The sequence below is a fragment of the Lynx rufus genome, unplaced genomic scaffold (genome assembly GCF_022079265.1).
Source record: "Lynx rufus isolate CCGP_SWC_20201006 ecotype Redwood Valley unplaced genomic scaffold, mLynRuf1.p SCAF_25, whole genome shotgun sequence".
Taxonomy (NCBI): Eukaryota; Metazoa; Chordata; class Mammalia; order Carnivora; family Felidae; genus Lynx; species Lynx rufus.
This window is the reverse complement of record NW_025814840.1, coordinates 14,255,151-14,279,610: the sequence shown is the minus strand read 5'-3', so window position 1 is coordinate 14,279,610 and position 24,460 is coordinate 14,255,151. Positions and strand designations below refer to the sequence as shown.

At 44.6% G+C, this 24,460-nt stretch overlaps 1 protein-coding gene across 2 annotated transcripts in view; it reads left to right on the top strand.

Annotated features, from left to right (window-relative positions):
- Positions 1–24,460, top strand: part of SLC35F3 (solute carrier family 35 member F3) — a 399,741-nt gene that overhangs the window by 327,147 nt on the left and 48,134 nt on the right. The gene's annotated exons all lie outside the window — the stretch shown is intronic.

Sequence of the window (24,460 nt, the reverse complement as noted above, 5' to 3'; positions counted from 1 at the left end):
AAGATCAAATGTCAAGGCATTCGGTGAGGGGGTTAGCACCAGGCACACCCACTGTGGCACTGACTCCATTTGTGTCTGGCAAGGGACTTAGTCTTCGGAGCTTTGGTTTTCTTACCTGGGAGATGGGATTCACAGGACTGACATTACAGGGTCATTTGCTGTGACACTCGGAAGTAATTTGAGACGAAATGCATTAATAAAAAGTGCCTATCAAAGCCCTACCCAGTGGGCATGGAACTCTAGAATTGGTGGGGGAGGGGGCGTGGTGAGGGCAGCTTTTCAGGTGTGGCACTTCTCGCAGGAGAAGAAAACGGCTCCGCTTCCTTCCAGGTGAGCTGTCCTCGTTATTCCCCTCTTGGTCCTCGGGAGGTCCTCTGACATTTATTTTGGCAGAGTCAGGACTCGAGTGTGCCAAATGTATCCTCTCTTGTGCCCAGCCCAGCCGCTCATTTCCTGTGGGCAAGCTGTGACGTGCAACAGCTTCCAGAACAAGGTTCTGGTTGTGGCTTTGGGGCCGAGGGTATGACCCTCAGCAGTGCCAAAGCATGGGCTCTGACCCCCACCTTCTTCTCACCCCTCCCCCAGCCCCCAGGCGGGGGTAGGACTCCGCCTGCTTTAGGGAAACAGAACTGTTTGTGTTGTAATATTTACTTGGTCGAATTGAGGTCAGTTTTTATTAGGCAAACAGCTATTTGACTAATGGGTTCGACCTTGGAGTGAAAAACAGGCTGCTTACATTTCCTGGTTGCCATAGTTCTGGGTTACAGTTTGTATCTGGAACAGGTGTGCTCCCGGTGATGGGCCTTTGCATTTGGTTACCTTGCTGATGGGATCAGATACACACACGCAGGCAAACATACAGGATTGCTGGTGAAATACAAGATCTGCTATGTACAATAACTCAGATGATTGATCCTGTCTGCCCTGCTCACTGTGCAGAATGCTGCCTGCAGGGCCAGGCCGGGTGAGCTCCTTTGGAGACAGGGAAGAGACACAAAGAGGCACAGGGGGAAAATCCCAGAGTCGGGTGCTAGAAGTTAGGGGAGGTTTCAGTGCCACTGAGAGTGAGGTGTGCTTGGAAGAGAGAAAGACAAGCCCGGGTGGCTCAGCCGGTTGAATGTTTGACTCTTGGTTTCGGTTCAGGTCATGATCTCATGGTTTGTGAGATCGAGCCCCACATTGGGCTCTGTGCTGAGACCGTGGAGCCTGCTTGGGATTCTCTCTCTCTCCTTCTCTCTCTGCTCCCCCTCCCTCGAAATAAATAAATAATCATTTTTTTTAAAAAAAAAAAGGAAGGAAAATTTTCAAAGAAGAAAAGTGTGAACGAGAGCTAGAAGAATTTAAAAGGGAACAGAAATTTTGTATTGTTAAAATGTGCATACCACCCAAACAATCTACAGGTTCAGTGCAATCCCTATCAAAATACTGACAGCATGTTTCACAGAACTAGAACAAATAATCCTGAAATTTGTATGGAGCCACAAGAGAATTTTAATTTCTCAGGGTCATCGGTTGGTATGCAGCATAAACCCTCTGTTTCGCCTCGCATGTGAGACCTTGAGTAAAATTTATCTTGCTTGATTCTGTGTTATTTTAAAAATAACCACAATGCCATTGCCATACCTAAAATGATTAGTAATTCCTTAACTGTATCAAATATCCAGGCAGTGTTTTGATCTATAGTCACTTTCTCCATCCTCACTCAGTTTACTTGTTGAAAAGTTAGCATCGTTCATTTTGCAGAGGATTTTGTCTGTGATAACTTGACTACTTCATCCTGCACCATCCCTGCTTTTTGTTTTAGTTTCTAATAAATGGATGACATCACGGGTCACTCACCTCATTCTGCTTCTCATCTCATTTTACCCTTCTCCTCATTCCTTCTGACCCTGTCCTCATCCCCTCATCCCCTTCCAGGAGCTCACTCGCCTTCATTCATTCTTGATTGACAACCATGACCATCTACATAACTTTCCAGGCCCAGTGCAAAATGAAAACACAGGGCCCCTTGTTCAAAAAGTATGAAGAACTCCAAGACTGTAAGAATAGGGCATTAAAGCTGTATGAGCCTCCTGGTCCTGGGGGCCTGTGTGCCTACACAGGTAATGCTCATGAAGCCAGTCCTTTCTACACCCCATCCCGGACCCTTACTCTGTCCCTAACTCCATCCCATCCCCCATGAAGATGAGCTCACTGCTCTGAGAAAAAAGCAGAAGACGGGAAAAATCGCTCATACTCCATGAGCTACAGATAGTAGAGCGATGGAGAGAGCACGTTCAACATAAGTATGTTTAAAATAAGCAAAGAGGGGCGCCTGGGTGGCTCAGTTGGTTAAGCATCCAACTCTTGATTTCAGCTTGGGTTGTGATCTCACGGTCGTTGGATTGAGCCCCGCATTGGGCTCTGTGCGGAGCATGGAGCCTGCTTGGGATTCTTTCTTCCTCTCTCTCTGCCCCTCTCCTGCTCATGTTCTCTCTCCCTCAAAATAGATAAATATTAAAAAAATAAAAAGTAAGCAAAGAGATAAAGGAAGAAATATAATCTATGTAACAACAGATATGGTGGGAAGAGTAATATCACTCCCAAAGATGTCCATATCCTGATTCCTAGAACCTGTGAATACGTTCCGTGACATGGCAGAAGAGACTTTGTGGATGTGGTTATCCTTGAGAACCTTGAGATGAAGAGAGCATCCTGGATTATCTGCATCCTGGATGTGTCTGCCCGGGTCCTTAAAATTGGAAGAGACAGACAAGGAGTGAGTCAGAAGTGAGAGGACAGAAGAAGAGACGGGAGAGATTTGAAGTGTGAAAGGGATTTGACCTACTTTTGATGGCTTTGAAGATGGAGGAAGGGGACACGCCGAAGAGCGGGGCAGCTTGTGCAAACTGGAAACAGGCCTTAGCTTACAGCCAGCAGGGAAATGGGGACCTCAGCCTTACAAACTAAGGAACTGAATTCAGCGAACAGCCCAAATGAGCAAGGAAATGGATTCTTCCTCAGAGCTTCCAGAAAGGAACACAGCCCTGTGGACATCTTGATTTTAGCCCAGTAAGAGCTGTATCAGACTTCTGAGCTACAGAACTGTAAGAGAATTTGTGGTGCTGAAGCCTTTGCTTATAGCGATATATTACAACAATAATAGAAAACTGACACAGCACATTTTTAAAAGACAGGCTTGGAAAAGCACCAAGCAAAATCTATAAATAAAATGTGTAATAATTGAAAACTTAATCAACAGATTAAAAAGTAGATGATACTTGGCTGAAGAGGAAACATAAGTTCAAGGGAAGTCTGAAGAATGTACTAAGAATGCAGCACAGAAGGATGGGAAGAAAGAAACCACGGATGCACAAAGACATTGGTAATAATTATTGACTACAAAAAAAAAAAAACATGGAGGATAAAAATGAAGCGGAACTAAAGTACTGAATTATAATAACATGTAAAATAAAAGTGAGGAATTTGAGAGGGAAATTAGATAGTCTATAGTCCTTTTCTTATTCAAGAGAAAGCTAGAGACGTTGATAAACTTTTTTAGACTTGAGAAAAATATAAGGTTGTATTTTCTTGCTAAAAACTTAAAAAGTTCCATGTATATATATTTATATGCAGAGGACATCAATCCATCAAAACATAGGAAAGGAGAAAGAGAAATGAAAACCATAAGCCCAATAAGATGGTAGAAGTCAATCCAGACATACCACTAATTACACTATTTACAGTAACAGATTAAGTTGGTCTACTAGGCATAGTGACTAAAGTTAGATTTTTAAAACTCAGCTATATGCTATTTCAGAAGAGGTGAAGTCACATACTTGGAGCTTATGTAGAACATTATAGGTGGAGAGTTCCTCAGGACTGGTGCTGTTTGCATAGGAGAATGGATTACGACCCCAGAGACAAGTGGCCTTCAGGAAGGGCCTCCATGTGGACCAAGTAGCTGTCCACCCTTGAGGGTCACCTACCTGGCTCCACAGTGGGGAACGTCCAGCAAGCTAGGCATCCCTCCAAAGACAAGTCTATAGTCCAGCCCACACATAGCAGACAGGAGCTGTGATCCCCACCAGGATCTCTTCCATAATACCCTAGAGCGAGGAGACTGTTCACAAATCAGAGTTTCAGTCTTTCTCCAGTTTCTTTTTTAGAAACATCAGTCATGACTCTTGTTTTGGCAGTATAATGTTGATATCCTGAAAAACCTTCCAAATGAAAATGATGCTGGATAACACTTTTTTAAAAAACACTTTTTAAATGAAGACTCTAAAACCGCACTGAATCCAGAGTGATAGATGAACCATTGACACACCCATAGCCTTGAGGACATGACTGTGAACTTCCATCCCGACAGTCCTGTGGGGCTCAAGGGTAAGGAAACCAATTTGGGTTGGTTGTGCATGGCCAGGAAGGACTTAAGTAGGTCATAAAGTGAAGATTGGTCAATTTGGCTACATTAGAATTAAGAATAACCCTTCATTAAGAATAAATTGGGAGAAAAACATTAGCAACACAAATGATTGACAAGGGACTAATATCCAGAAAATCATTCACCGTGTTCCTTCCTATCTGATGCCTACACTCCCGGTGGATTCAGGGATGCTGGAGGACCTTCGCCTTCCGTCTCCTCAAGGACATCACCCCAGCGGTTGTCCTCTCTCTCTCCTGCTAACCAACTTCTGTCTCTTGGTGGAGCATTTCTGTCAGCCAATTATAACATGATAGCGCTAAGAGCTAAGAATTTAAAAAATACTCTTGACCAGGCACCACCTCATTAGTCTCTCTGAATACAGCAAACTCTCCTGAAGAGTAGTGTATACTCGCTGACTCCTTTTTCCTCTTAAACCCTCATTACTACCAGTAAGCTCTCATCAAAGGCATATGCTGCCAAATCCAGCGGTCGTTCTCAGTTCTGGTCTCCCTTAACCTATTACCTGATGACTCCTCCCTCCAGAAACACTTTCTTCCCCTGGCTTCTGGGACATCACACTCTATGTCCTTCTCTTTCTACCCTGGCTATTCCTTCCCAGGCTGCTTTACTGGTTCTTCCTGCCCCCTGACCTCTGAACAGTCCAGGCCTGGTGCCCATCCTCTGTCCTCAGCTCTACAATATCTATGTTCACTCATTGGCAGGGGGAGGGTGTTTTCCAGTCTCAGGTCTGCAGGATGAAGACTCCTAAAAGTATGGCCTCAGCTGGGGCCTCTTTTGTGAATTCCAGCACATACAACCAACTACCTACTCAACATCTTCCCTCGGATAGCTAAAAGACCTCTCCAATGTAACATGTCAAAAATTGAAAGGCTTAATCACCTCCCCTATCTGTTCTTTCCATGGTCTCACTCCATATCAAGTTACAACAGCATTATCCTTGCTGCTACTGAGGCAAAAAAATCTCAGCATTTCTCCTTGATGCCCCTCTTTCCCTCATGCCCCATCCAACCCACCAGGGATCCTCTTGACTGCACTTCAGTGATGTATCTAGAAACTGACTACTTCTCACCACCCCACCATGTCCACCCCAGACATCATTCTCTCTCCCCAGATCACTGAGTTAGCCTCTGGACAGTTCTCTGTTCTCCTTTCCATGCCTGACTGCAGTCTGTTCTCCACACAGCACAGAGTGAGCCCTTCCAGACACAAGTCCTATTGTCACTCCTGTATTCAGACCCCTACAGTGACCTCCCAAGTCACTCAGAATAAAAGACAAAGTCTGCAACCCTATGATCAAGGCTCTGATCCTTCTCACACCTCATCCTGGCTTTCCCTCCTGGCCTTTCAGCACCACACATACTCCAGCCTTTTTGTTGCTTGAACCTGTCATGCGTGCTCCTGCCTCCCCGGTCTCTGCTCGTTATTTTCCTTCTTGCTAGGAGTGTCTCCCCAGGCATCTGCACAGCTTACTCTCCTAACAGGTCTCTGCTCCAATGTCACCCCCTCCGTGAGGTTCTTCCTGACTCCCTATCTCTCTCACTCTGCTGCTTTTTCTCTGTAGTATTCAGAAGTCTGTGGTGCACTCTATATTTACTCATGTGTTTGCTTGTTTATTCTCTCTACTAGGACGCATGAGTAGAGAGGCTTTGTTGCATACACTGCTACTGCTCTATCCCAGAACCTACAATAGAGCCTGGCAGAGAATAGGCATTCAGTTTTTTAAAATTATGGTAAAATATACATTACATAAATTTTACCATCTTAACCGTTTTTGTTTTTTTAATTATTTTTCAACGTTTATTTATTTTTGGGACAGAGAGAGACAGAGCATGAACGGGGGAGGGGCAGAGAGAGAGGGAGACACAGAATGGGAAACAGGCTCCAGGCTCCGAACCATCAGCCCAGAGCCTGACGCGGGGCTCGAACTCCCGGACCACGAGATCGTGACCTGGCTGAAGTCAGACGCTTAACCGACTGCGCCACCCAGGCGCCCCTCATCTTAACCGTTTTTAATTGTACAGGTCAATGGCCTTAAGTACCTCTCAGTGTTGTGCGACCATCACCCCCATCCATCTCCAGAACTTTTTTATCTTCCCAAACTGAAACTCTGTCCCCATGGAACACTAACTCCCATTTCCCCTCCCCCAGCCCCTGGCCGCCATTCTATTTTCTGTTTCTATGTATTTGACTACTCTAGGTACATCATACCAGTGGAATGATACAGTATTTGTCTTTTCGTGACAGACTTATTTCCCTTAGCAATATGCCTCTCGTCTCTTGTTTTCCACTTAGCACCATGCATAATTAATGTTATATCCTCAAGTTTCATCCATGTTGTCACATATGTCAGAATTTCCTTCCTTTTTAAGGCTGAATATTCCATTGTGTGTATATACCACATTTCGTTTACACATTCTTCTGTCAACAGACATGAGGTTCCTTCTACATTTTGGCTATTGTGAATAATGCTGTCATGTGCAAATGCTTCTGTGAGACCCTGTTTTTAATCCTTTTGGATATATACATGAAACAGAGGTGCCCGGCTGCTCAGTGTGACATATGCATGGATTTGCTGAATCATATGGTAATTCCGTTTTTAACTTTCTGAGGAATGGCCATACTGTTTTCCATAGTGGCAGCACCATGTTACGTGTCTACCAAAAATATTTTCTCCCATTCTTTAATTGCCTTTTCACTCTGTTGATTGTGTCCTTTGATGCACAGAAGGTTTTTTATATTGATGTTAGTCCAGTTTATCTAATTTTTTCTTTTGTTGCCTTTGGTGTGGTATCCAAGAAATCATTGCCAAATCCAATGTCATGAGGCTTTTTTTCCTTCTCTGTTTTCTTCTACAAGTTGGACAGTTCTAGCTATTATGGTTAGGTCTTTGGATCATTTTGAGTTAATTTTTGTGTATGGTGTAAGCTATGGATCCAAATTCATTCTTTTGCATGTCGTTTCCCAATACCATTTGTTGAAGAGACTCACTTCCACCACTGGATCTTGGGAGCCCTGTCAAAAATCACTTGACCATATATGCTAGGATTTTGGGGGGACTGTTTTGATTTTAGTTCTATGTGTCTGTCTTTATGCGAGTATCACACTATTTTGATTACTGTAGCTTTATAATAATTTGAAATCAAAAGTGTGAGACTTACAATTTTGCTCTTTTTCAAAATTGTTTTGGCTATCTGGCATCCCTTGAATATGAATTTTAAGATGACTTTTTTTATTTCCTAGAGTGTTCTCTAGGAAATGAGTAGAGAGGCTTTGTTTTGTACACTGCTCTATCCCGGAACCTATGATAGAGCCTGGCAGAGAATAGGCATTCAATTTTTTTTTAATTATGGTAAAATATACAATTCATAAACTTTACCATCTTAACCGTTTCGTATTTTTCAACTCTGATTCTTTTTCTGTTCCCTTGTTTTTAAATCAAACTTAAATATATTTAAATATCTCGAATATTGGGGCGCCTGGGTGGCGCAGTCGGTTAAGCGTCCAACTTCAGCCAGGTCACGATCTCGCAGTCTGTGAGTTCGAGCCCCGCGTCAGGCTCTGGGCTGATGGCTCGGAGCCTGGAGCCTGTTTCCGATTCTGTGTCTCCCTCTCTCTCTGCCCCTCACCCGTTCATGCTCTGTTTCTCTCTGTCCCAAAAATAAATAAAAAACGTTGAAAAAAAATTAAAAAAAAATAAATATCTCGAATATTATCAAAAAATACAAAAGAAAATGAACAAAGAGTTTAACCTGCATGCTATGGAAGGGAAAACACATAGGCCAATAAACATATGAAATATAGGAGCCTTGTATAGTAATCTAGGAACTTCACATGAAAACCAGTGGGAGATGCGTTTTGTGCCCCACTAGATTCTCAAAAAATATCAGGGGAAGAGAGAATGTGCAACATGTTGAACTCATATTCACTGTTGGAAGAAGGATAAAAATCTTCGACCTTATCTACATCTACATACCTATGACCTAGCGATTCCATTCCTAGACTTATGCCCTACAGAAACGTTTGCACTTGAGTCCAAATAAACTACACAGAAAAAGTTTCATGCTATGAAACTGCTAGCAGCAGTGTTTGTAATAACACCAGAAAACAACCCAAATACCCCAGCAGGAGCATGGAAGGAATCTGTGGTATAAGCACATGGTAGAATGCTATATAGTAGTGAAAAGTGAATGAAATTCAGCACTAGACATCTCCAGGATGACTCTTCAGGGCATGATGTTAGACAAAAAAGAAAAAAGGCAAATCACAGAAGAGTATAGTTGGTGTTATTCCACTAATGTGAGGTTTAAAGCATGTGAAACTAAGCTGCATAGAAATATATAGGGATGACAGACACAGGATATCAGACATCTGCTAGGGGAAAGGAAGGATACATGACACAGAAGGGTGGGAGGTTTGGAGTTACTGGAAATATTCTGATTTTTTCTATTGAGAAATCCACTCTTACCGGGGTTCCCTTATATATAACTTCTCTCTTCTCTTTCTATTCTTAAAATTCTTTCTTTGTCTATGATTTTTAACAAGTTAATAATAATGTGGGTTGGTATAACCTTATTGGTGTTCAAACTCTTTGGGGTTCATTGGGCCTCATGGATCTGGATGTCCATTTTTCTCCCTAGATGTGGGAAGTTTTTAGCCACTGTTGCTTTAGATATGCTCTCTGTCCCTTTTTCTTTCTCTTCTCCTTCTGGAATTCCCATAATGTGAATATTGTTTCTTCTTATTGTGTCCCATAATTCCTTAGGCTTTCTTCAGTCTTTTTCATTCCTCTTCTCTTTTTGCTCCCTGGACTGGATAATTTCCAATGTCCTATCCTCCAGGTCACTGACTGTTTCTTTTGCATGGTCCAGTCTGCTTTTGAAATTCCCTATTGAATTCTTCAGTTCAATTTTTGTATTTTTCAACTCTAATTTTTGGTTTTGTTTTTGATGGTTGATGGTTGCGATCTCCTTGTCAAACTTCTCGTTTTGTTCATGCATTGTGTTCCTAGTTTCATTTAGTTGCCTGTCTGTGTTTTTTTAGAATTATTCATAATTCTTTACCTGATAGTTCCTAGATCTTCATTTCTTTCGGGTTAGTAATTGGAGCTTTATTACTTTCTTTTGGTGGTGTCATATTTACCCTATTTTCCATGACCATTGATTCTGTACATTGCTTTCTGCACATTTGAGTAATCAGGTTCCTCTTCCAGACTTTACAGGTTTGCTTTGTTAGAGACACAGCTCTTCACCTGTCAGCTCAGTTTGGGTTTCTGAGTGTTTCTGCTGGTAATGTCCTTGGCCGGTGGGGCCTGCTGCATGGTCCATTTTGGGGCAAGGCAAGTGTTTGAGCTCTGAGGATGAGGATAGGGGGGTTGTGCCACTGGCTGAGAACCATTGGGTAGGACTGCTGGTTTGGTTCCCTGCACAACTGAGACTGTAGGATGGGCTCCGTGGCTGCCTGGATTCCTTGATCAGACTCACTAGATGGTCAGAACTGGGTACCATGTTCAGTAGTAAAAGAGAGGATGAATTAGCTGCCCTGCCCTGGCAGGGCAGCAGGATGAGACCTAGGGCCTGTACATCTCATTGTTTGGTGACCTGAATCAGGCCTGAACATACACTAAATCCCTTGGTCAGGTGAGACCACAAGTTTTGCTCTGCAGATGGGAGAAGCCACAGGCTGTGCTATGTGTTCAAGGGCCACTGTGTGTAGGGCTGTTGAATGGGCTTCACAGCTTTCCATGTGTTCTGGTGACATTTCCTGGTCAGACCAGCTGAAGGCTGCATTCAGCAATGAGTGGGGCTACAAATTAGATTCCCTGCCTGGGCACAGTAGGAGAAGCAACCCCAAAGCTAGTAAACATGCTTTATTTGTTGTCTTAAGGCAACCCATACCCCAGGTTCCCTGACCAAACAGGGCCGCGGGCTTCCAGATGTCTTTGCCAGCCCCTCTTCTCCAAGAATGCTCAGAGCCACAGAGGTAGGGTTGTGTCCCAGCCTCCTTGCCTGGGTGGGTGGGGGGAGAGGTCACTCCAGGCTGATCTCAATTTCCCAAATGGGCTCTCCAGGTGGGAGAACCGGGGGCTACCTTTAGCCTTAGCTATGAATGAATCCCCCTTCCTGAATATAGCACAGAACCACTCCATGCCTGTTACTGGCTTTGCTCTGGGGGTAATCAGCTCTACCCACCCCCTTGCCCCAACACCTCTGGGCTCAGGGCCTACAGGGTGCACCTGGACTCTAGGGCCAGCAAAACTCTTCATCTGAGAATCTAAATCAGGCAGATCTGGACCCTACCAAGTTGCCCGGTCAGAGTGCACCCCGTGACTTGGTTCTGCAAGTAATCACAGCTGCTCTTTGGGGTCACTACTTGGGCAATGCAGTTGTGAACTCCGTTTGCCAAGATCCATGTGGTGGTTGTTGTAAGCTCCTCCCCATTTCTGTGTCAGACTCCCAATGACTGAGCCCCACATTCCAGTGCAGTCCCCATAGTGCAAGATCAGACTAGGGGCCTCCACAGAGAAATCCACAGTACTGTGGAGGGGCTAGATGCCCCCCCCACCCTGGATTCTCTTTTTCCACTGGAAGAACCCTAGGCTCAGGGGAGACCTCTCTATATGGTGCTGTGCTGTTCTGGGGAGGGGCAGTGCGGTCAATACCTTGGTCTCTGAGATACAGGGGGGTGCTTCGGCCTTACCTCCATGTTCTGGGATTCTCTCAGAGGTGTTCTGTTCTTGAATAATTGTTAGTTCTTGTGATAGGGACCAAAGTCAAGAATGATGTATGTTGCTATGTTGGTGATAGCAGAAATGTTCTAGCCTTTAAACTGATTGTTGAGCATTCTGTTATTTGCCCTATATATGTTGTAAATATTTGCTTCTACAGATCTAATGAGTTCAAGAACAACAATCCCACTGTAAACAGTTGGATTGAGACATTTGACAGAACTATTTCCTGTATGGAGCTATTAACAGGAATAATGAAAGGCCCTCACCCTTCCTACATCTAGAAGAGGTTAGAGCAGATCCCCAAAACCATGATTGCTGAGGCCCAGCATTTGGAGGGGCTCCTACACAGGCAAGATGGGAAGAAACCAGAGTGGAACACAAAAGGTCCACCAAGTGGCACATCTTCTGGTGGCCTCGTCTTCAAGTTCAGGGCAAGCCCTCGCTGCCCTTTTACATTCCTAAAACTGACACCCCCTGGTGAGTTCACAGCATCCTGCATCCCTAACCTTCACTTCTTCATTTAAGTGCATACACCTATGCCCATTTTCACTTATTATCTTAGCAAAAATTGAGTTACGAGGACTGCGTTCTGATTTTTTAAATCCCCATTAATGTGCAGGGTCTCCCAATGAATACCTTTGCTCTTATGTGTGCATTTGTTTCTGTTAATTCTGGTCATGCAGCCTTTTTGGTATCCCTCAACTCATCCCACTCCAAGAAACCAGTTCATAGCCCCATGTGTTTCTGTCAAGGAGTTAGAAAATCACCTGGTCTTGGGACACCTGGTCTTGGGTGGCTCAGTCAGTTAAGCATCTGTCTTCAGTTCAGGTCATGATCTCCCAGCTCGTGAATTCAAGCCCTGCGTCAGGCTCTGTGCAGACAGCTCAGAGCCTGCAGCCTGCTTCAGATTCTCTCTCTCTGTCTCTCTCTCACTCTCACTCACACACGCACACACACACACACACACACACACACACACACACACAAATAAACATTTTTTAAAAAATCAAAAAAGGAAAGAAAATCACCTAGGCTTCAGAGAAGGTAACAGCCAGTCCAGAGGAAAGGGTTTCATCCCATAAACTTTGTAAAGGAGTTCTTAGGCCATCTCAGCTTCTCAGAGATAAAAATAAATAAATCTATCAAGTTGTTTACGCATCAGTGGCTATGCCAGAGTTTGTGGGTTGGAGGCATGGTTAGCAATACAAATAAAAAGTTTTAAGACTACTTAACCATTTCACTGTGTGATCTGTGGCAGCATGAAGCTTTCAGACCATAATACCTGCTGTTCAGATGGCAGTCCCTTCACCCCTGCCCTCCAGAGTCCGTGGAAAGGCTGGTAATTGCCCACAAAGCTCAGTGCACGTTCTGGAAGACTGTGCTGGCCCAGACTTGCTAATTGTGATGGATGGCCATTCCAAGCTGAGGCCACAGTAAAGGCTCTCTGGGAGAGAAAAGGCAACTGATTGTTTCAGGTTTCACTCCTGAAGGGTGTTCTGTGTAACAGCTGTCAAGGCCAAATGGAGATGATTCCTGCCCGACACAGGGTCTTGTGAAGGTGGGAGGCAGCTGTCATGGAAGCCCAGGAGAGAGGGGCTTGATAAATTGCTCAAAAACAGTCCTCATCATGCTTACGGGCGGTTCAATGTTAAGCAATGCCGATTCTATGTAGCTATTAAAATGGGAAAATATCACCTCTTCCTGTGGAAGAAGGGATCTGTAGCAACAGCTACAAAGGCAGATCATTTATTGTAAGCCATAGTCTCAGCATGCAGTTCTTGGGTTCTTTATACCTCTGCCTTTGCAATTTTATTGCTGTTAAAATTAGATAAAGTTCAAGTCAGAGGCTTCCTAAAACAGCAGGAGAGTAGCTATAAATTTAAAGATGGGAGGGGGTGGATATGAGTTGATTTAACCCCTTGAGGGCCTCGAGTGGTGACCACCAGGACAAATTGTCCATCTAGGCTTACCTCTACCTTTGTGAAGAGGTCCTGGGTGGGTACAAGGACTGAGAAAAAGTATTGTTATTTTGTACCATGTACAGAGCCCCATTAGTGTAATGAGTCATTCTTTATTCTTTTCATATATTAAAAAAAAAAGTTTTTGAAATACTTGTCACTGGAATCCTAACACTCTCAGTATGGAAACTGCAAATATCTACAATTTGGTCTTGTTAATTAAAGGATTCATTCCTGGGATTATTAGTAAATGTCCTGTTCAGGGCTTCTTCCTTTTGAAAAATAGAAATCATGCTTTTTTTCCCCTTTCTCTTTGACTTTATAGTTGTTTGTGAGGTCCTTTGAGACCCATAGAGGAAAGTGGAAAAGTGCTATAAAATGTAAAGTGTAATGTGTTATGGGTATTATTTAAAAGAAACCTGGCCTAAAACAAAAATCTCATTCATCAGAGATTTGAGTCTCAACCTAAATCGTAGTATTAAGAGACTTTGCTTGCACAGAAAAGCCAAATCTTACTATTTCTCTATTGAATTCACTATTGTAGTCACTACTCACTGTTCACTATTGCTAGTGAATCTGATGCCTCTTCCCAGTGAATAATGAGGATACCTTGATTTTCAACTCCGTGATTGATTGAGCTCTACTTAACAAATATGTGAGAACCACAAGCAGAGAGCGATAGAACCCATTCGTGTTTAAGAGTCACTGGCTGGCCATCCTGATGGAATATTCTAGAACTAGATATGCTTGCCAGAGTATGGAAAGTAAGACGTTAAGAGAGTGGTAGATCACTATCAGTGAAACTCTTCGGAGAGGCTGGATAACAGGACATAAGGGGTTCTAGCAACAGAACAACATACTTCAGCTGTAGACTGCAGGATCAGAAAGGTCAAGAAGTAGCACATCAAGAACATCTTCTCCACAACCTTTGCACACACACTGTTGGAACACTGTTATACCTGTGACCTCTTTGGAGTCCTTTCCTGCATTTGCAGTTGTCCTGAGACAGAGTAGGCTGAAAGGGTGGGGTGAGGGTTGGGTACAAGCATTGGCCAGCACAACCAATGTCAGATGGATTGTGGAGGAAATCAAGAGATGCATGTGGGGTTGGCTCCCATGTTCTTAGAATCTCTTGCACCCCTGAGAGCCTGTCCTATGACTTCATCAGAGAAGCCTTATTGTTCTTTCTAAAGATGCATGAAATTGTGTCAGATCTTCCTTAAACTCCACATGTTTTCCCAACCTCCTTTTCCGTCTGTGATGGTGACATTCCTATATAGATTTGCTTTCCAAATGAAAGGTTGCATGGTTCCATATGCTGTCTTTGTGGGGCTCGTTGACTGTCCCTATTTGTTGTTTCTCTTGCCTGGTGGCTGCTTCTCTCCACCAATTTGGACGGCAAGGATGTTGTCCTTGGTGAGCCAGAATTATGAAACAGACTTTGAATTCCTCCTAGGATGGCCTCAGCACCTGGGATTTATTAACTAGGGGTGCTGAGTCTAGACTGCGGGACAGGAAGTGACTGTGTGGGCAGCACTTAACCAGTGCCTTTCTTGCTTTTCCCTCAGCCTCTTCCTTCTGTTCCGTGATCCATTATTTCATTCCAGGACCACTGTAATCTGATACGACCTGCATTCCAGAGATTTGCCAGTAATGGCTCACTCTGGCTGCCCCTGCCTGCTTTTCTGTAGATGAACCTCCTTCATTCAGTGCACCGATTTTCACTTGATTTATTTCCAAAGCCAGATATCTGACTTCCAGCTGTGTCTTTACTTATTTTTCCTACCCTTCGCATAGGCTGTTGCTTACACAACTTCAGAGTCTCAGTGATGAATTCCTTTGACTTACCCTTTACAAGTGGCCCCTGGAAGGGCTGACACAGGTGTGAGTCATAAATTATGTGCTACAGATTATAAATGGTATAGGATTTGGGGCAGGTCACAGTGAAGGCTGGTGTGGCTGGGAAAGCTTTCAGAAGGGTGGCCACAGTAATCCATGCACAAAGTTGTGAGGCCCTGGAATAAGGTAGGAATGGGTCGGGGAGATGCTCGAAGGCACACCTAGAGCCTTGGAGGAATGAAAATAAATTCATGAAATGCTATCTAGAGCAGCTGGAGATGGGGTGGGGAGGGGAAGAGCAGTCTGGGAAGTCCCCTACCCAAGGGTGACAATAATCAGCTCCTGAAGGCACCCAAGTCATGGAAAAGTTAAGACTGACGAAGAGTGGTTTTGCACCTCTCTTGCTCGTCACATACCATTTAGTAACATTTGTGTACAAAATGGGCTACACTCAAGGATGTAGAATTCTGGTTAAAAATTTTTTTGTATACATTGAAGTCTGCTTTAAAAAAAGAAAAATCAGGGGCGCCTGGGTGGCTCAGTCGGTTGAACGTCTGACTTGAGCTCAGGTCATGATCTCGTGGTCTGTGAGTTCAAGCCCCACGTCTGGCTCTGTGCTGACTGCTCAGAGCCTGGAGCCTGCTTCAGAGTCTGTGTCTCCCTCTCTCTCTGCCCCTCCCCCGCTCATGCTCTATCTGTCTGTCTCTCTCTCTCTGTCAAAAATAAATAAACATTAAAAATAAATAAATAAATAAATAAATAAATAAATAAATAAATAAAATCAGAGATGGAACAAGCAACCTGTAGCTCAACTCCTAAAATTGTTGGTGGTAAAATTTTAATAGTTTTCAGGGGAAGTTTTTGTTCCAATTAAAAAAGTATCCTATTGGGTGTTTCTGGGCTGCTGGAGAACAAACGCAAAGTCTTAATAAAGACTTACTATGAGCTGTGACATGCATGGGCACTGGTATAGGCATCAGATAAGATGGAAATAGATACACAAAAGAAATAGTCTGGTAAACCTAGGGAGAATATGATCCATTTAGGAAAATAACTACACACAAGATACATAAAATGTTAAAAAGAAACCTAAGAAATTTCACTGGAGACCGCACATAATCAGTTACCAAATGAGACGAATAGACAGTAATTTGGAGAGAGGGGAGTCTCTGAACACGCACGTCTCGTCAGGGGCACGAGACCTTGGCATTCCCCGCTGTAGGATGACGTACTACTCGGCTCGTCAAACCCAATGGAGAAAGCCATCCAAGCCAAGGCCAGTGTGATAGAGCAGACTGCATTTGCTGAGGAAGAACATCCTGGTTGGTGGCTGTGTCCCTAGTCATCGTCTGTCTTGTCCTCCCATACATTAATCATCAGTGCTGCAGACAGAAGACAGAATTCCGCCTTTGAAAGACTTCACACCTCATTGGTTGAGTAGGATTCCTTTAGATACCAATTTCATTCCCCTGAATTCCTCATTTTATGTCATTTCCAGTTAAGGGTACACAGATTCTTTTTCAATATTGCAGATACAGAGGAGTACTCAAAACTCCTACATAAGCTAGCTAGTTAGATATATCCACCCGTCCATAGGTATATGGATACATAAATACATGGATAGATATAGGTGGTAGGTGGATGGATGGATGGACGGATGGACAGATGGATGGACAGATGGCTGGACTAATATATACATATGTGAGTTTATAGTATATTAGATATTAGTATATCTAACATACTATAGTACTATTCTATACTATAGTATACTATAGTATATTAGATATAGATAGACTAATATATACATAAAACACACAAATATAGATGTACCACACGTGTGTGTATTTTATACACACACACACACATATATTCATAAATGTACCAGATACACACACACACACATTACTCAAGTCTTAATCTCAGACAGTTGATTTGTCTATGGAATGTTCTCTGATATGGCTAAAGCATCATGGATAAATACTGGTGTATATGTATGTGTGTGTGTGTGTGTGTGTGTGTGTGTGTGTGTGTGTGTATGTATGGCATAGAAGATGATTATGATGATAGCTAATATTTAGTGTTTAATATGTGGTGCCAAGTACTATTCTAGGTACTGATAAGAGCCCCATGGAGTTGGTGCGCTTTCCCCCCCACCCAAGTTAGTTAACATATAGTGTAATAATGGTTTCGGGAGTAGAACCTAGTGATTTGCCACTTCCATAGGACACCCGGTGCTCATCCCAACAAGTGCCCTCCTTAATACCCATCACTCCTTTAGCCCATCCCCCCACCCACCTCCCTCCTGCGACCTTCAGTTTGCTCTCTGTATTTAAGAGTCTCTTACGGTTTGCCTCCCTCTCTGTTTTTATCTTATTTTTCTTTCCCTTCCCCTATGTTCATCTGTTGTGTTTCTTGAATTCCACATACAAGTGAAATCAGATGGTATTTGTATTTCTCTGGCTGATTGATTTCACTTCGCATATTACCCTCTAGTTCCATCCACATAGGTGCCTTTATTTTCTTCATTTTCCACATGGAGCCAAGGTGCCGGAAGCCCTCCTCACTTGCCTCAGGTGACACATCTGTGAAACAGAAAAGTCAGAGCTGAGCCAGGTGCGTCAGACCCAGGGCCCCCCACTCTAACCTCTTCAGACATGAGGCGACACTGTAGGAAGTGATCACCATGCGACTGATAATGGTCATTGCGCTGGCATTGTATCACTTCTTCATAGTCGGTTAAGTGGGATGTTTTTATACAACAGAAATCTGGGAAAAAAATCTTACTCAAAAGTCTAAGTCTGTTCCAGCTCAGAAATGCTGAAAGTAGCACGGATTCCAGGTCCTCTGGCACATCATGGCCTTGCACCCAAGATAAGCCCTCGGTGTCTGTCTTTTCTCATCCACAGTGAGATTGACCAACCAGAACCTGTGGGTGCTGAGAGCTTAGAGACTTAGGGGCTGGAGGAGATAATGGACAGTGGTGCTTGGGGGGCTGGGGCCAGGAGTTCTTTGCAGCATCTCGGTGGTTCTTTGTCTCTATCTTGCATGAGGCCCATTGCACGCTCTACCTGGCATTACAGCGTATTGTACATGCTTTCGAACCAACTCGGTAGAAAGATCCGTGATGCCAGAATCCGTGTCATGCGTGTCCTGTTGATCTGTATGTATCCTCAGGGCCTAGCCCAATGCCTGAGACAGAGCAGATAATCCAAAACAACGTGGGCAGAGCACAGGAGGATGGGCAGAATGAGCCTTGGGCTATATCATCACAGCTCTTTCTCCAGCAGATTCGTTCCTCAGGCAGGTTGCTTTGTATGCCTCTGTCACTGTTTGATAAGTGGCTTCCAGGACTGGAGGAAGCCAGAGGAGAAGAGAAAAGTGTCGTGCAGAATAAAAGGTAGAGATTTTATTTGAATTAAATGAAAAATGAGGATGAATCTTGCTTTGGATGTTAGTGGACTCCAGCAAGCGCCTTGTTAAAAATAACATTTGGTGCCCATTAAAGGCCAACATCTGGCCCCTTGCCACCAGCATCAATAGCGAAGGCAGGTGGAAAGCACAAAGGGGCCCCATGCAGAATCGCCAGGGGCAGCTTCAGGGTGTTTCTCTCCCCCCAGAGCTGGTTCTGAGCACTGTGTAACTTAAAATAGTAATTTCTCAGTTGTTGGAGAGGAAAAGGAGAAAGAGTAGAGGCATTCTTACAGGGATGATGCCATCTTCTCTGACATCACCAGGAGCAGGAGTAGTCTGAGAGAAGGGAGGGAGGTCTTCACAGAATTCTTCATCAGGCACAGTCCGGTGAGGAAAGAGGGAAGCCAGCCACCAGTACCCTGTGTGGCTGGGAGGGTCAGCATTAGGAGGTGTAACTGGCACTTGGGACACACTTGTGCATGTTGGCTTCCCAGCCAGTATCTGCTGGGAAGAAGAAGTAACTACCACGACCTTGAAAGTAACCACTTTTCATCATGTGCCATGTTGAGAGTAGTAATGGATTTCACACAGTGTGCCTTATAATTCCCCTTGACCCACAAGCTTTGGTAAAGCTCCCACCCGCCATGGGTTAAGAGGAAGGAGTAACAGAGGAACCTGAATTGGGGTTTTTCTGACTTATTGCCCATTCACAAAACGGGAGGAGATTAACACCTCCCGTATTTCTTTTCTGCTTTTTTTTTTTTATTTAAAAAAATTTTTTTTCAACGTTTTTTTATTTATTTTTGGGACAGAGAGAGACAGAGCATGAATGGGGGAGGGGCAGAGAGAGAGGGAGACACAGAATCGGAAACAGGCTCCAGGCTCCGAGCCATCAGCCCAGAGCCTGACGTGGGGCTCGAACTCATGGACTGCGAGATCGTGACCTGGCTGAAGTCGGACGCTTAACCGACTGCGCCACCCAGGCGCCCCTCTTTTCTGCTTTATTTCTTATTCATTGGCTTATTCAACTGCTTATTTTGGGTTTCTCGCCCAGTTGTGTAGAGATGTAATTAACATCTAACTTATTTGTTCTTCCAGCTAACACTTACTGAGTGTCTAAGATGTACCAAGACTGTTCTAGACTCTGGTGATTGCACAGTAAACAAGACCAAGCGCCCACCCTCATTCGTGTGCATTCTCGTGAAGGCGGCAGTGAACCCACATAGGCACACACACACAAACACGTGCACGCACACCCACATCCAAATATACCCGCACACACATATGTACACATATGCATGCATATGCCTACACATATGTACATGCAAACACACATGCAAATACATGCACATACATATTACACATAGAAGGATATGTACAGATATAGTACAGGTGACCATTGAACAGCGTGGGGGTTAGAGGTGCCAACCCCTCCTGCAGTTGAGAGGCCGCACATCCCCATTGACTCCCCCTTAACCTACTATTGACCAGAAGCCTTACCAATAACGTCAACAGCACATATGTTGCATGTTACGTGTATTCGCTGCTATATTCTGACAATATAGTGAGGGAAAAGGAAGTGTTATGAAGAAAATCATAAGGAAGAGAGAAGACATTGACCGTACCTACTATAAAAGAGCCGCATGTAAGTGGGCCTGCGCCGTTCAAATTCGTGTTGCGCAAGGGTCAGCCGTACACACGTTCATGTGATTTCACACGATGCGGTCCTCTGAAGCAAATCATTAAAAAAGACTCTGGAGTGATAACAGGCTTGACAGTAGGAAGGATGAAAGCAGTGCTATGTGGCGGAGCACGGGGAGTGGGGACACAGGAAACGCGGGGCCTTGAACCTTCAGGAAGGGGCTGCTTTTATTCCAGCTGCAGTGAGAAGCTGTCGGAAGGCTGTGGGGAAGAGGAAGACTCACAGAGCTCTGTGTTCACGAATTTGTCAGACTCTCTCAGCATGTTATTTTGGAGAACATGCATCTAACCCAATTCCTTGGTTTTAATGACAAGGGGAAAAAAAACAAGTAGGTTAATCACCCCTGGCCACACAGTCAGAATTGGGACCCAGCCTCCAAACTCCCCAACAGGGTTCTTCTGACTCCAGTTCATGCCGTTCCATTGGGACTCACTTGGTCTTCCCACCCCCTGTCCCCAGCCACCAACCAGTATTCTCTCCCCTGGCTTGGTTCCCTCCACTTGTATGGCCACCAGCCTCCCTAGCTTGAGAGCCCCACACGACAGCTCCCCAGAGCTGTTCACCCAGCATGGACCCAGGCCATCGTTCTGCTGGAGGTAAACTGAGGCATCCCAGCAAAGACATGTTCCCAAGGCAGGTGTTAAGTTGCCAATAGTTCTCTGGCATTGCCCATCCCCAGCAGCTGCTGCAGATTGCTCCCCACATCCCAAGGCTATGGATCCAGGAATCCCAACCCAACAGAGTCTGGTGGTGCCAACAAAGTTACTGGGCTCCAGAGGTGGCACTGATAAAAGAGGAAACAGAAGAAGTGATGGCAGTCCTTCTTTCATTTGCAAGAGAAAGGCCCGCGCAGGCACATGTGTTCCTGGAAACTCTATGGGAGCCTCCACTTTTCAAAGGGAGCATCCACAAGGGAGCTTGACCTTCAAAGAGATGAGTATTTCTCAATATGACAAGTGGGACACCTGTATCTAAATCTCTTGGGGAGCTTGTTCAAATACAGAGGTCTAAGTCCCAGCCAGACTTGCTAAATCATAGTTCCTGGGGTCTCTTTCTTTGAAGATGTTCTCTGACAAATTCCTTTCCAAATTAAGCTCTTTGGTTTCAGCCATTGAATGTTCCAGTCTGAGTTACCAATTAGTCAGTTACCAGTTAACCCAACTAAATACATTAGGAATTATTGCCCCCAAAGTGCTGGGTTTTGAAGATTCTGATAAGAATTAGAAGCCCTGATGGTTGCAGACATGCATCTTTGGCAGAAGGGGAACCTCAGTTCTTGCAAAGACAGATGCTGTCTCCTCCACATTTTCCACATTTCCCCCTCATTTTAGCATATTGGTCTAATGAGGCAGTCAAAGCTCTCTGGACCTAAGGAGTTGGCAGACTTCTCCTGAAAAGGGCCAGGTACTGAATACTTTTGGTTTCTGTTGTACCTACCAAATTCTGCCATTGTAGAGCTTATGCAGCCACCAGTAATGCATAAATGATGAGTGTGGCTGTTGTAGGGCCTTTCTTTACAAAGCATCCATTGGGCCAGATTTGGCAATGAGCAAAGCTTACGGAACCCCCTGATGTAAGGCATTACATCCTGGAACTAAGTTCAATATTTAGAAGCAAAATATATGATTCCCAATAAAGCCCCAGACCCAGAAGGCTTTGCTCATTGTATTTAGCATGGCCCCAAGCGCTCATGGTTGCTCAAATTCTGCACAAGAGTGAAATTTAGGGTATGGGCTGGCGTCTGATCACCACTCCTTGAGAGTATGTACAAAAAAAGATGATCACAATGGTGATGCATCTAGAATACATGTCAGCTGTAAAAAGCCACGTGTGGCTAGTGTCTACCACATTGTGTAGCGTGACCTTAGGGAGAGTTTAAAATGCTTAACTTGAGGGGCGCCTGGGTTCTGACTTCGACTCAGTCAGACTGAGTCAGTTCTGACTTCGACTCAGGTCATGATCCAACAGTTTGTGGGTTGGAGCCCTGTGTTGGGCTCTGTGCTGACAGCTCGGAGCCTGGGGCCTGCTTCAGATTCTGTGTCTCCCTTGCTCTCTGCCCCTCCCCCACTCATGCTCTGTCTCTCTCAAAAATGAATAAACATTAAAAAAAATTTTTTTAATAAATAAAATGCTTAACTTGAAGAGAAAATTCTGGGAGGAGGGTATCTCTCTTCAGTGTTTTCAGATATTTTGGGACATTATCATGTACAAGAGAGGCCAGACTTACACTATTTTTTAAATTGTTTCAGAGGGCAAATGAGAGCTATCCAAGAAGGCTGGATATTGCTTGTAATGCTCATGAATACAGACAGAGGGGTCCAATATTTTGAGTTCAAATCCTGCTCCACGACTTCTTAGACTTGTAGCCCCCATAATTATTAGTATCAATTATTAATACCATGTTGTTGCTACACAAAGGCTCAGTAAAGGGAGAATGTCTTTGTCTTGGAGCTGTACAACAGTGGGGTGGCCTTCCCCTCCAAGTGGTGCCTTCCCACTCCCAGAGGGAGCTCTGGGAGTCCCGCGAGGACTGCTAGAGTTGAGAGAGGCCAAGATGAGAGGCAGGTCACCCCAGACAACATCTAAGAGCAGTGATGCTTAAGGCTAAAAGGGTCTGAGAGCAGAGTGGCTTCAAGGGGGGGGGCCTTACCCAGGTGGAATATTCTCAGAGTTTTGGGAGCATGTGCCAGCAAGTGAGAGGTTGGAGTTCCAGAGGGTCTTTGAGGGGCGGAGCAGGAACAGAGGAACACCTCAACATTACTGGCAAGGATGTTGGTGCCTCTAGCAGCAAAGCTTCTGGAACCTTGTTAAGCAGATCCACAGATAGCACAAAGGGCAGACAGCTATCAGAAAGTAATTTGGACCTGTGTTCCCAAGACTGAGGACCCCAAAGAAAAGCCATCTGCTTTCTTGAGGATAGAGAAATCGAAAAGCATTGCCTCTCATGTGGTACTGAGGAGGTGATGGCAAAGCTGAACCAGCAGGAAAGATGGGACCCTCACAGGATCTGGTCACAGGAGGAGCTCGGACATAAAACTAGGGATGCTTGGAAGAGATTTTCAGCCAGGTTAAGTTGACCTGGCTTGGATGACATGTGCCATGGAACTCAAATCTAGCCATTTTGTAGATAGCCGGTGCCCTCAAAGTCGCAGTGGTTTCAATGGCATTTTAATAGCCGTAATGGGTCCCCGTACAACAGGCAAGGGGTGGGATAGGTGGCGTAAGAGAACACAAGAAGAAGGACCCTCCATCCCAGGAGTGATAGGTCTCTGGAGAAGTCCTCCTGTCCTGGTGGACAGTGGTTTTAAGAGAGGGAACTGTGGGCAATGAAATCACAGAGATAGAAACAGGACTCCAGTGTGGTTTGGAGGCCACTTGAACTGCATTTGTCACATGCTGTTGTTTTCTAATTAGGGGGCTTTAGAGTGAAGGCAGCTTACCAGCCACATTTCGATTTTCTAAGGAGGGAGAGGAGGAGAAAAGGTTGGGTGAGATATAAATGTGGAGGCAAATACTTTGTGCTAGAATCAGAGTTTCTAGGCAAAGAATGTTCCTCATACCCAGACACGTGGGCCATCTCAGCCTTCACTTAAAACCATATTTACATCGGTCCTGTGTAGGTGGGAAAGAGTTTCCACGCTTTTGGCCCTTTGCTTTAATACTCTTCCATATCACCACCTTTGGAAGTGGGTTTGTGCTCTAGCCTAAAGTCTCGTTAAATGCTTATCTCATTTTCCTAAAGAAGAAATACAACAGAGGGTGCCCCCATTTGATCCCACCCTGTCTAACCTTCGATCTGCATTTCTCTTGTTCTTACACCCTAACCAAGTGAATGTGACATACCTGAAAAAGACGTAACCCAAGATTGTGGCTAGAAATTGGGACCCACAAGAGTTATGGTTTTATATTGGTTTTCTGGAAGGCAGAAGACACTGCCAAATGAGAGCGGGAATGGCTGAAGTCAAAGTCATTGACTCTGTAAAGGGGACACTGCGATATTTGGAAAAGGGAAAGACCAATGTTGGAATGTTGTAATGTGGGTGTCTTTCTCCCAAGATAACTTTTTGTAGGATTTGGTTGGATTCATGTGGTTTTTAAAAACAGGTGAAAAAGCAGAAGGGAGATGAACATGTGGCTTCCTTTCAACCCCGGCCAGGCTCAGGACCCTGGGGCCCTCTGTGCCAGGGAGCAAGGGCCTAGAGCCACAGGTCAGAGAAGAGCATTTACACAAAGCACCCTGAAGAGATCTGAACGGGAGGGCAGGAGGTGGAGACGGGTGTCAAGAGAATGGAGGCCAGGACCCACACAGAAATAAATGTGGGCAGGACCTCTGAGAAATACCCAGGTAGCTTGTGGAGCTTCCCCTAGAGGCTAGGTCTACAACAGGAAGAAAA